The sequence below is a fragment of the Nomascus leucogenys genome, chromosome 13 (genome assembly GCF_006542625.1).
Source record: "Nomascus leucogenys isolate Asia chromosome 13, Asia_NLE_v1, whole genome shotgun sequence".
Classification (NCBI taxonomy): domain Eukaryota; kingdom Metazoa; phylum Chordata; class Mammalia; order Primates; family Hylobatidae; genus Nomascus; species Nomascus leucogenys.
The window spans coordinates 58,849,190-58,862,183 of NC_044393.1; the positions used below are offsets into that span (position 1 = coordinate 58,849,190).

The following is a 12,994-nucleotide window of genomic DNA, read 5'->3' on the forward strand; positions in this document are numbered from 1 at the left end:
TTGATTGTGGTGGATTCACTTTTTGATGTGTTGCTGGATTCAGTCTGCTAGTATTTTGTTGAAGATTTTTGCATCTATGTCCATCAAGGTCATTGGCCTGAAGTTTTCTTTTTCTTGTGTGTCTGCTAGGTTATGAGATCAGAATGATGCTGGCCTAATAGAATGAATTAGGAAGAAGTCCCTCCTCCTCAGTTTTTGAAAAGTTTCAGTATGAATGACACCAGCTCTTTGTACATCTGGTAGAATTCAGCTCTGAAGTGGTCTGGTCCTGAGCTTTTTCTGGATGATAGGCTTTTAGTGCTGATTCAGTTTCAGAACTCATTATTGATCTGTTCATGGATTCAATTTATTCCTGGTTCAATATTGAGAGGTTGTATGTTTCTAGGAATTTATCTATTTTTTTCTATATTTTCTAGTTTATGTGCATAGAGATGTTCATAGGAGGCTCTGAGGATTTGGTGTGTTTCTGTGGGGTCAGTGATGATGTTACTTGTAGATTCTGGGAATTAGCCCTTTGTCAGATGGATAGATTGCAAAATTTTTCTCCCATTCTGTAGGTTACCTGTTCATTCTCATGATAGTTTATTTTGCTGTGCAGAACACTTCAATTTAATTAGATCCCATTTGTCAATGTTGGCTTCTGTTGCAATTGCTTTTGGTGATACTATTTGACCTAGCAATCCCATTACTAGGTATATAACCCAAAGGATTATAAATTATTCTACTGTAAAGACACATGCACACGTATGTTTATTGTGTCACTACTTACAATAGCAAAGACTTGGAACCAACTCAAATACCCATCGATGATAGACTGGATAAAGAAAATCTGGCACAAATACACCATGGAATACTATGCAACCATAAAAAAGAATGAGTTCATGTCCTTTGCAGGGATGTGGATTAAGTTGGAAACAATCATTCTAACTAATCAAACTAATATAGGAACAGAAAACCAAACACCACATGTTCTCATTCATAAGTGAGTTGAACAACGAGAATTTATGGACACAGGGAGGGGAACATCACACACTGGGGCCTGTTGGGGGGTGGGGGGCAAGGGGAGGGATAGCATTAGGAGAGATACCTAATGTAGATGATGGGTTGATGGGTGCAACAAACCACCATAGCACATATATACCTATGTAACAAACCTGCACTTCCTGCACATGTATCCCAGAACTTAAAGTATAATTAAATAAAATTTTTAAATAGTTGCTCACACTTGTAATTCCAGCATATTGGGAGGCTGAGGCAGAAGGATGGCTTGAGTTCAGGATTTCAAGACCAGCCTGTGCAACAGGGCGAGACCCAATCTCTACTTAAAATAAAATAATTAACCTGGTGTTTGGTGTATGCCTGTAGTCCCAGCTACTGGGGAGGCTGAAGCAGGAGGGTCACTTGAGCCCAGGAGGCTGAGGTTGCAGTGAGCTGTGATCATGCCACCCACTCCAGCCTGGGCAACAGAGAGAGACTGTCTTAAAAAAGAAAGTTAAACAGACATGTATATACAAAAAGAGAGGGAAAATTATGCTAAATGGGGATTATGCATTTTCTATCCTCTTTGTCTTTCATTCTATCTAACAATTAAATATCGTTGTTACCCATATTTCTCACTCTATATGCCATAACTCTAATATCTATTACCTGATATAAAAATCTCATATTACTATTTCATCTTCTATCAATCTATGCACTCTTACTGCTATAGAATCTCCAAATTAATATATCCAGATAGATTCCCACTCTTCCCAACCATTTCCTCGTCTACTCCATTCCTGCCTATTCCTCCCCGTCCTCGTCTATTATCAACTTTTACCTTAATTCTAATATCTTCCTTATTGACTCCTTGGTCGTAGCCCCGCAGACCATCAGTAATTTTTCAAACACACTAGCTAAAATTATGTTTTCAAACACAGAGATATTACCATATCACCCATCTTCTTATCACCAGCATTCGCAGGTTCAAAATCCTCAACAGTGAATATAGAGTAATTCAACTTAGTGCCTTCCTTAATTCTTTCATACTTACCAAGACTATGGCAAAGTATGCTACCTACAAATTTGTTTGCATCAAATTAATATTTTTTCCTTACAAGTTATACAGTATATATTTTCCTTCTGAAGAAACATTTTTGCAAAGATTTGATTATAGAATTCCTAAAATAGCTTACTTATTTATACTTACCATTTTTGTTATACCATATATTTTCATGAAAATTAGTTCTCTTTTGAAATTCTACTTACAGCAGAATTTCAGGTGCAAAATGAAGAGCACATATGCAACATAAGAATGAAAAGAGAGTAAGATTCATGAAATGTATTAAAGGAATTTTACATGTGAAATCTAAGCTTTTTCAAAAACAACTGCAAGTTCTAGTTAAAAATTAAAAATAGAATAAAAATACTTGTCTACATTTCTTCCCCAAACCACATTAAAGATACAGTGTTTTTTGTTTTTGACTTGTTTTTAAATAAAAATACATATAAACTTCTTCCAGTTTCTTCCCTTCCTCAAGATGGCAGCAGCCAAGAACAAGATACTAGGGTCATTGCAAGAAAGTTCTGGATTCAGCAAAAGTAGTATGTGAATCTGCCAGTTTTCAGATGATCCAAGATAAGGTCGGAGGGGTTGAATTTCACTAAGAGAGGGCTGTGACAATGTTATCATAGTTCAATATTTACCCAAAATCAAAATTTGGAGGACAGAGCTTCTACCAATCTAAAGTAGCTAATGGTGCCAGCATTGCAAGTAAGCGTCAACATAAAATGAGTCATTCCCAGCAAGCATCTGGATGATTTCCAAGTGTCTTGTAATGCTTTACAGAACACTATCTAGTAGTAAAATGCCAGCATTATAATATGGCATAATTCGAGCTGCTCAAAACCAAAAAATGCTCAGCTGAAATGAACACTGATGGTTTATAACCATCATGTTCGATCCAAATCTCATTAATATGGTATCTCAGAGATAACAGATAGGAAGATTACAAAGAGAAATATACAAATAGAAGAAGGTTGTAGGTGAAAGGCTGATTTCATTGAAATCTGCTATGGAAAATGGTCAAGTCGATAATAACTTTGTTTATGAATATTATTTATTTACCTTTGTAGGTGGATCAGTATCATCTTGGAAGAGAATTGAGACATTGATCAAGAGAAAAAGACTCCGAGAGGCTGACTTTACAAAACAGGTATCTGTTTTTCACTCATGTTGTTAGAATAGGCCTCCAATGAAACCTTTTATTCTTATCTGCAAAATTACTCAAACAAGTGGGATACTTGGAACTGGTTATTTAATTCTGACAGCTCTAAGAGTAAGTGTATGATCAACATCAGAAATATGAAACATGTAATATCAAAAATAGAAGACAATAGGTATAAATGAGTGAAGGAAGGTAGAAATACACTGAAAGAATGTGTAGTTGAATTTATGCTGCTGATCTGTTACTTCTTAGCAGTGAAACTCAGATAAACATTATTGCTCTTTAAAAGAAGTAGTAATCTGCACAAACACTGCATTACAGAAAGAATAGTGGTGGCATTGGGTTTTTTTTTTTTTTAAATAGAAGATTATTTTCAGATGGGGCAGCAGTAGCAGCTTGGTTTTTAATTTCTCCAAATCTGTATAACTGATCAAGCAACTAGACAGCAAAATTCAAAACTCACAGACAGGGGTTCTGCTTCTTGTAGTGTTCAAGTGACTTGTATTAGACCAATCTTCTTGCAAATAACACCTATGTGTCTCTAAACAATATAAAAATAACCACCTGAATTTCCTAAAAGCAACAAAAAGAATACAGAAACTGGGCCAGGTGCGGAGGCTCACGCCTGTAATCCCAGCACTTTGGGAGGCTGAGGCAGGCGGATCACAAGGTCAGGAGATTGAGACCATCCTGGCTAACACAGTTAGCCATTTCTACTAAAGAAAAAAAAAATACAAAAAAAAAATTGGCCAGGCGTTGTGGCAGGCACCTGTAGTCCCAGCTACTCGGGAGGCTGAGGCAGGAGAATGGCATGAACCAAGGAGGCAGAGCTTGCAGTGAGCCGATATCACGCCACTGCACTCCAGCCTGGGCGATAGAGCGAGACTCCGTCTCAAAAAAAAAAGAAAAAGAAAAAGAAAAAAACAGAAACTGGAGAGGAGTCAACACATTGAAGAGGATGGCACATGGAATTCCTCAAGGACAGGTACTATGATGTATCGTTCTATCCTCAGTGCCCAATTTAGTAATTGAGACATAGTAGGTACTCAAAGGTGTATTTGGAAGGAATAGTTAAGAGAGAATCGTCATCATGTAAATGGAAGCAACATGGAAAAGTAGAAAAAGCATAAACTTTTGGGTCAGACATACCTGGAGTTACCAATTCAGCTTCTACCACTTAATAGATGGGTAATTATCTAGCCTTTTTGACCCTCAATTTAGTCATCACCAAACATTGTATGTTTCATATTGCACCTTACAGAGCACTTTTACATGTAGTATTTTGTTTGATCCTCTCAAAAATTTCATAATGCAGATCATATAATTCTCATTTTACAGCTAAGATGTTGGACTCCGAGAATTGACTTGCCTAAAGTTACATGACAAGTAAGTGGCCAGACTAGTATTCAAGCTCATATTTTCAAATTCCAAATTCTATTGTCATTTACACTACTGCACAGAAAAATGGAAGCATTATTAAACATATCATAATTAAACTGCTGAAAATCAAAGATAAATAAATAATATAGAAATATTTGAAGGGACAAATAATGGGCACCTGTAATCCCAGCTGCTTGAGAGGCTGAGGCAGGATAATTGCTTGAACCAGGGAGGTGGAGGTTGCAGTGAGTCGAGATTGCACCACTGCACTCCAGCCCGGGTGATGGAGCAAGACTCTGTCTCAAAAAAAAAAATAAAAAATAAAAAAATAAAGAAAAAAGAAAACCAGCAATTGAATTGTCATGACTTTCTTATCAGAAAATATGGAAGCTAGACCAGTAGAATAACATCTACAAAGTGCTTAAGAAAAAAGGGGATCAATGAGAGTTCTATATTCACAGAAAATATTCGATAAGAATGAAGGCACCATACATGAACAATTTTTGTTTTGTTTTGCTTTACTAGAATAAAAAATTGAAAGTATTTGTTGACAATAGATCTTCTCTGTAAAATATGCAAAACCAAAGTCTTCAGTTTGAAGTAAAAGATACCAGAGAATAATTTGAATCTTAAGGAATGAAGAACATTAGAAATGGTAACTAAGAACATAACTAAAAACCAAAAACATATCAAATAATATGGTTTCTTAAATTCTATAAAATGTGTATGTTGAAGCAAGTATTATAACATCAGAATTTTCATGTATGTAAATGTAATATGACTACAGTATAATATGACGGTAGGTAGATATATGTATGGTTGTAAGATTTCTACATTTAAAATGAAGCAGTGCAATATTAACTCCCAGTAGGTTGTAACAAGTTGGGTATGTTTATTTCAATCCCTTTAGAAACTCCTAAAAATCATAGAAAAGAATAAAGCAAAGGAGCCTATAAATAAATTGAAATGGAAAACCAGAAATCATTTAAATGATCCAAGGAAGAAAACACAGGGAGGTAAAAAATCAGCAGGGAAAAAAAAGTAAAGGAATAATAAAATAGTAGACCTAAATCAAAGCATACTAACAGTTTCATTAAATATTAACTTATAATATTAAAATTAAATGATAGGGATTGAAAAATTAAATAAAAAGGCAAGATCCAACTGTATGATGCTTACTAGAGTCACACTTTTAAATATCATCGCAAAGATAGATTGAAACTAAATAGGGAGAAACAAATACACTGTGCAAATAATAATTATAAGAAGTGGCTGGTGGCGCAGGCCAAGATGGCCAATTAGAAGCAGCTGCAATCAGCTGCTCTTTTGGAGAAGAACAAAAACGGCAAGTAAATTCTATACCTTCAACTGAGGTACCCAGGTTCTCACATTGAGACTGACTAGGCGTTCAGTGCAACCCACAAAGAGTGAGGAAAAGCAAGATGGGGCAACAGCCCACCTATGAGCGGCAGGCATGGAGCTAGGGGAGCTCACATACCCAGCCAAAGGAGGTGCTTCCATTGATGATACATCCAGGTCTGGGAGGGACTCAGGCGATTAGGGTCTGGAGTGGACCCCAAGCAAGCCACAGCAGCCCCATAGAAGAGAGGGCTGACTGATATAAGAAAAACAAACAGAAAGCAACACCACCTCCACCAATAAAAAAGACCCCACAAAAAACCCATTCAAAGATCAGCAACCTCAAAGATCAAAGGTAAATAGGCCCACAAAGATGAGAAGGAATCAACACAAGTAAACGCTAAAAACTCAAAAAGCCAGAGTGCCTCTTCTCCTCTAAATAATTGCAACACATTTCCAGCAAGGGCACAGAACTAGGCTGAGGCTGAGATAGGTGAATGGACTGTAGTAGGCTTCAGAAGGTGGATAATCACTAACTTCACTGAGCTAACGGAGCATGTTGTAACCCAATGCAAAGAAGCAAAGAATCATGATAGAACATTACAGGAGCTGATAACCAGAATAGCCAGTGTAGAGAGGAACATAACTGACCTGATATAGCTGAAAAGCACAACACAAGAGTGCACAATGCAATCACAAATACAGATAATGGAATAGAACAAGCAGAGGAAAGAATCTAAAAGCTGAAGACTACCTTTTTGAAATAAGACAGGCAGACAAGAATAGAGAAAAAAGAATGAAAAGAAAAGAATAAAACTGCTGAGAAATATGAGTATATTCCATCGTGCACACAATGGAATATATTTAAGAAATAAAAATGAGCAAAATCTTCTCATTTGCATCAAGTTGGCTGGAATGCTTTTTCTGCATCTATTGGGTTTTGTGTTTCATTCTCTTGATATGATTTGCGTAAGCTGAACCATCCTTACAGCCTGGGGTAAATCACAGTTGATAATGATGTACTACCTTTTTAATGTGCTTTTGAACTCAGTTTACTAATATTTTGTTGAGAATTTGTGTGTCTGTGTTCATGAGAGATATTGGCTTGTAGTTTTCTTTATTTGTTGTGTCCTTGTCTAGTTGATAACAGGGTATTACTGGCCTTATGTAATTAGTAAATATTTCCTCTTCATTTTTTTGGATAGTTTGAGATGAAATTATGTTAGGTTTTCTTTATAAGTGTGGTAGAATTTGGCAGTGAAGCCATCTGGTCCTGGGCTTTTCTTTGTTAGGATGCTTTGTATTACTGATTCAATCTTGTTACTCATTATTGGCCTCTTTAGGTTTTCTATTTCTTCCTGATTCAGTCTTAATAGATGATATGAGTACAGGAATTTATTCATAAGTTTTCCAATTTATTAACATATAGTTGCTCATAACAGTCTCTGATGATCCTTTGTATTTCTGCTGTATCAGTTGTTATGTCTCTTTTCATTTCTGATTTTGTTGACTTGGGTCTTCTCTCTTTTTTTTCTTGCTTAGTTAAGCTAGTATTAATTTTGTTTATCTTTTCAAAAAACCAAATCTTTGATTCACTGATTCTTTGTATTTTTTTAGTCTCTATTTGTTTAGTTCTGCTCTGATCTTTATTACTTCTTTTCTTCTACTAATTTTGGCTTTAATTAGTTCTTGCTTTTCCAATTCCTTAAGGTGAATTTTTAAATTGTTCATCTGAAATCTTTCTGCTTTTCTGACACAGGCATTTATTGCTATAAACTTCCATGTTAGCACTGCTTTTTTGTATCCCACAGGTTTTGATATGTTGTGTTTATATTTTATTTGTTTTACATTTTTATGTCCTCCGTATTTTTTTCTTGACCCAATGGTCATTCAGGAGCATATTGTTTAGTTATATGTTTATTGTTTCCAAAGTTCCTCTTCTTGTTGATTTCTGGTTTTATTCCATTGTAGTCTACAAAGGTACTTGGTATGGTTTTGATAGTTTAAAATTGGTTGAGATTGGTTTTGTGGCCTAACATATTGTGTATCCTGGAGAATGTTCCATGTGCTGATGACAAGAATGTGTATTCTCCATCTGTTGGATAAAATGTTCTTAGATGTCTATTAGGTTCATTTGGTCTAAAGTGCAGTTTAAATCTATTGTTTCTTTGTTCATTCTCTGTCTAGACGATCTGTTTAATGCCAAGACTGGGGTGTTGACATTACCAGCTATCATTGTATTGGACTCTGTCTCTCCCTTTAGATCTAATATTACTCACTATATATCTCAGGGTGCTCCACTGTCGAGTGCATATATATTTACAATTGTTACATCACATTGTTGAATTGATCCATTTATCATTATTTAATGACCTCATTTGTTTCTTTTTACTATTTTTGACTTAAAGCCTCTTTTATCTCACATAAGTATAGCTGGTCCTGCTCACTTTTGATATGTATATGCATGGAATATCTTCTTCCATTCCTTTACTTTCAGCCTGTGATGTCTTTACAGGTGAGATAAGTTTCTTCTATGCAGACTATAGTTGGGACTTGATTTGATTTTTTTTTACATTCAAGGTTTTTATTGATACGTGAAGACTTATTCGTGTCATTTTGTTGTTTTCTTTTAGTTTTGCATATCTTTTGTTCTCTCTTTCTCTCTTGTTGTTTATCATCACACTTTGGTAATTTTCTGAAGTGGTAACATTTGTGTCTTCTCTTCCTCATTTGTGTGTTTGCTTTACCAGTGGGTTTTATACTTTAGTGTGTTTTCGTGTTGATAGATATTGTCCTTTTGCTTCCATGCATAGGACTCCTTGAAGCATCTTTGTGGGATCAGTCTAGTGGTGATAAATTCTCTGTTTCTGCTTGTCTGCAAAATGCTTTACTTCTTTTTCATTTATGAAGAATAACTATACTGGGTATAATATCCTTGTTTGGCATTTTTTGTGTGTGTTTCTTTTTCTTTCAGTACTTGGGATATACCATTTTATTCTTTCCTGGCCTGTAAGATTTGTGATGAGAACCACAGTTAGTCTGATGGGGGTTCCCCTATATGTGACTAGACGCTTATCTCTTGTTCTTCTGGAATTCTCTCTGTCTTTTGCACTTGACAGTTTGACTATAATGTCACATTATTCATCGTTACATTGTAGGAAAACCACATTTTTTTATATGCTCAGACTAAAAGAACTATAGTGGTAATTTTTCAATACCGGTATTTTACTGATAAGATGAAAATCATATTCTTCTTTATTTTTCTTTTCATGTTCAGTCGGTTTTACACCTGTATTTCTTTTCTTAAACTATGCAGAAAAATAATTGACTCCACATGTGTATAGAGGTACAAAAATAAAGTATTTGGGAGAGGAAGAGCCATTGTTAGTTCAAACGACATTTGATTTTAGAAGATTTTTAAACTATGTTTTATTGTAACTTGTTGAGATGATGAATGATGATTTTACATTCAGGAAAAAAGTTGAGATCACTTCAGGAGTATTATATATTAAAATTGAATTTTGAATTTCTCCTGTTTATGTATTTATTGCCAGCAGTTAGAACATAGTTCAATATTCCATACTTAGATATCTTCTTTGGCTTTAATTGTTTTATATATTTTTTGCAGACTTCCTTATCTCTAAACTGTCTCTGACCTAGCGAAACCACATTAAATCTTATTGTCAGTTCTAGGTCAATCTACACCTTTTTATAGAGGTGTGCCTACCATTAACTAAAGTGGATACATGAAATATTTCATTTAACCAAAAGTTTATTTTGCAAGTGGTTATCCTGTTTACAGAATTACATTACACTTTACAAATGAATTTGCACTACTTCTATTGGGCTTAAGATATTATTTTATCGCAAAGCATTTTTTCATACTTTCTTGGGAAATTATTCACTGTGGAAATTCAGCAGGTCATTCATCTAAAAGTAGATCTTCACTCATTCATTCCACACATAATTATTTTGATGAAGCTTCAAGCATGTAGTTCTGAAAAGTTGATAGGTGTCCTGATACTGACATTTCACTAAAGACAGTTAAAATTTGATCCTAAATTCTTTTTGACCATATTAAAATGGCATATACCATTATATAAAATGACATAGCAAAGGTGTTCTAAAAGTTATTCTTGACATTTTTCCGCATCAGAATAGAAAAAAGAAAGCCAATTCATCTCTCTGGGGCTGTTTATACACTCATTATCTTCATACATTAATATATCTATTTTCTTCTTTCTTGTTAGTCTTTCTAGTATAATATGTAGTTATTGGCAATCAATTATCTGTTTAGTTTGTACCAATTATTTATTATGTATTAATCTAGGTAGTGGATTTCCAAAGATAAACCTGGATTCAGGGCACAATATAGTTAGGAAGATGTTAAAGTGAAAGGTAATCACAATATAGTGTGAAAAAAGCAACAACTGCAGTATTACCAGAGATATATGGGAGTCAAAAGAGGCCTAGATCTGTTTTAGAAAACTTTATAGAGAAGATGTTAAACTGTACTTGATATATAAACAACAGATTGTTGCTCCTCTTTTTTGTTTGTCTGGTTGGTTTTGGTTAATTTCCTTGTCACTCTTTCCGAAAGTGTAATTCAAAGATCACACGATCCAAATTAAGGAGAGCATTATTAACAATGTGGTTAATACAACTTTTGTTCACTAACTATGGTATTATGTGCAGAGTCTCTTTCAAACTTCTTAGGTCCTTCTTTTAGCTTGATAAATTTTACCATAGAAACAAGGCAAACATAATTTCCTCTTATATCATGATGACTATTATCTTCATAACCATGTTGTTTACTAACATCATCTCCAAATTGTGTAGTTTGATGTATTGTATATCCAACAAAGTCTGGTTTACTTAGAGATAAATCAGATCCAATGAGGCAAGGATCTCAGGACTAGTGAATATTTTTTAGGTCAAAGTGGTTAAAACCCCTATCAAATCCTGTCTGCAATCCCTTACCATGTGGTCAATCTAACCTGTGCCATTTCTTTGGCATCTACCTGGAATATATTTGTACCATCACCTACTGTCTGATACTTGCTCATATTTCACATCCAGCCCAAGTGACTCCTCCAAGCCATCTATAAATAATTCCAGTCCTGCAAAGGTTACATTTTGTTCTGTTGTGCCCTCACCAGACATACCTTTCGCTAGTAAGTCTAACACCTAAATATCATTGATATTTCACACTGATAATAATTTTATTCACACAGATTAAAGAGAGCATAAATCTTTTCAGGTTGAAAATTATTAGAACTCGAATTTTGTAAACAAAATAGAATCATAGCGATATAGAGGAGTTAAAATTTTAGAGTTTGTATGTGTAAGAAAAAAATGCAGATTTTTTTCAGGTTTTTTTTTGCAGAAATAAACATGCAAATTCTGTTCTTAAGTGAAAAATAAGACTATGAAGATATTTTTAATTTTTCCCTTTGAGGTTACAGTGCAGAATTTTGCTTCCAAATCAAATAAAAATAATTAAGTATTTAAAATATCTTTCACATTCAATATTAATGTAAAAAAATGGTGGATAGGAGGCAGGAGTAACTTACAGCTCCCACTTTGACAGACAGAGCAGTGTGTGAGACTGACATCGTGAACTTTTGTTCCAAGCCCTACCGCATTAACATACCAGGAAAGCCAAGAGGATCCACAGATCATTTGAAGGAGGTGGATTGCTGCTGCAGGCTCCCTGGGACAGCTGAGGAGCTGTGAGTCAGCTTGCTTTCTAAGCTGGGAGGCTTGTAACCTGGGGCAAGTTCTCAGCCCTGCTTACTGGCTATCTGGAAATAAACTTGGTACTCTTAAGGGGGCACTGTGGAAGTGAGACCAGCCTTTTGGGCTGTGGGCTATGTGGGAGCTGGGTGAGGCCTTTGGCTGCCAACTTTTTCCCACTTCCCTGGTGACCTGTGTGACACAGCAGATGCAGCCATAATCCCAATGGGAACATAACTCCATTGGCCTGGGAACCACACTCCCCACCCCCACAGCAGCCACAGCAAGCCCTGCCCAAGGACAGTCTAAGCACAGATGCCCCTAACCCTGCCCCAACCTGATGGTCTTTCTCTACCTGCCCTGGTAGCTGAAGACAAAGAACATAATTTTTTGGGAGCTCTATGGCCCCACCCACTGCCTGACCCTTGGGCAAGCTTGTATCCTCTCTACTGCAGCTGATGCACTCTTGAAAGCACCACCTTATGGATGGAGGCCAACCAACACAAAACCCAGTGAATGTAACAAAAATATGACGAAGGACCCTCACAGAGTCCACTTCACTTCCCTGCTGCCTCCATTGGAGCAGGTGCTGGTGTCCATGGCTGAGAGACCTGAAAATGGATACCACAGGACTCTTTGTAGACATTCCCCATTACCAGCCTGGAGCCCGGTAGCTCTGCTGGGTGGCTAGATCCAGAAGAGAAATAACAATCACTGCAGTTTGGCTCTAGGGAAGTCCAACCCTAGGGGAAGGGGAAGAGCACCAAATCAAGGGCGCACCCTGTGTGACAAAAGAATATGAACAGCAGCCCTTGAGTCCCAGATCTTCCCTCTGACAGTCTACTCAAATGAGAAGGAACCAGGAAAACAGTTCTGGTAGTAAGACAAAACAAGTTTCTTTAACACTGACAAAAGATCACACTAGCTCACCAGCAATGGATCCAAACCAAGACAAAAATCTCTGAATTGCCAGAAAAAGAATCCAGAAGTTCAATTATTTATTTATTTATTTATTTATTTATTTTATTTTATTTTTTTGAGACAGAGTCTTGCTCTGTCACCCAGACTGGAGTGCAGTGGCACGATCTCGGCTCACTTCAACCTCCGTCTCCCGGGTTCAAGTGATTCTCCTGCCTCAGCCTCCTGAGTAGGTGGGACTACTGGTGTGCACCACCACGCCTGGCTAATTTTTTTGTATTATTAGTAGAGACGTGATTTCACCATGTTAACCAGGATGGTCTCGATCTCCTGACCTCATGATCCGCCCGCCTTGGCCTCTCAAGGTGCTGGGATTACAGGCATGAGCCACCCCA

General features: G+C 36.3%; 1 long non-coding RNA gene across 1 annotated transcript; it reads right to left on the reverse strand.

The window, feature by feature from the left end:
* Positions 1 to 836: 836 nt before the first annotated feature.
* Positions 837 to 12,641, reverse strand: LOC115838022. Its single transcript, XR_004033097.1, has 3 exons — positions 12,629 to 12,641; positions 11,111 to 11,116; positions 837 to 936 (listed from the first exon to the last, which is right to left on the reverse strand). It is a non-coding gene; the product is annotated as an uncharacterized LOC115838022 (long non-coding RNA).
* Positions 12,642 to 12,994: the final 353 nt, after the last annotated feature.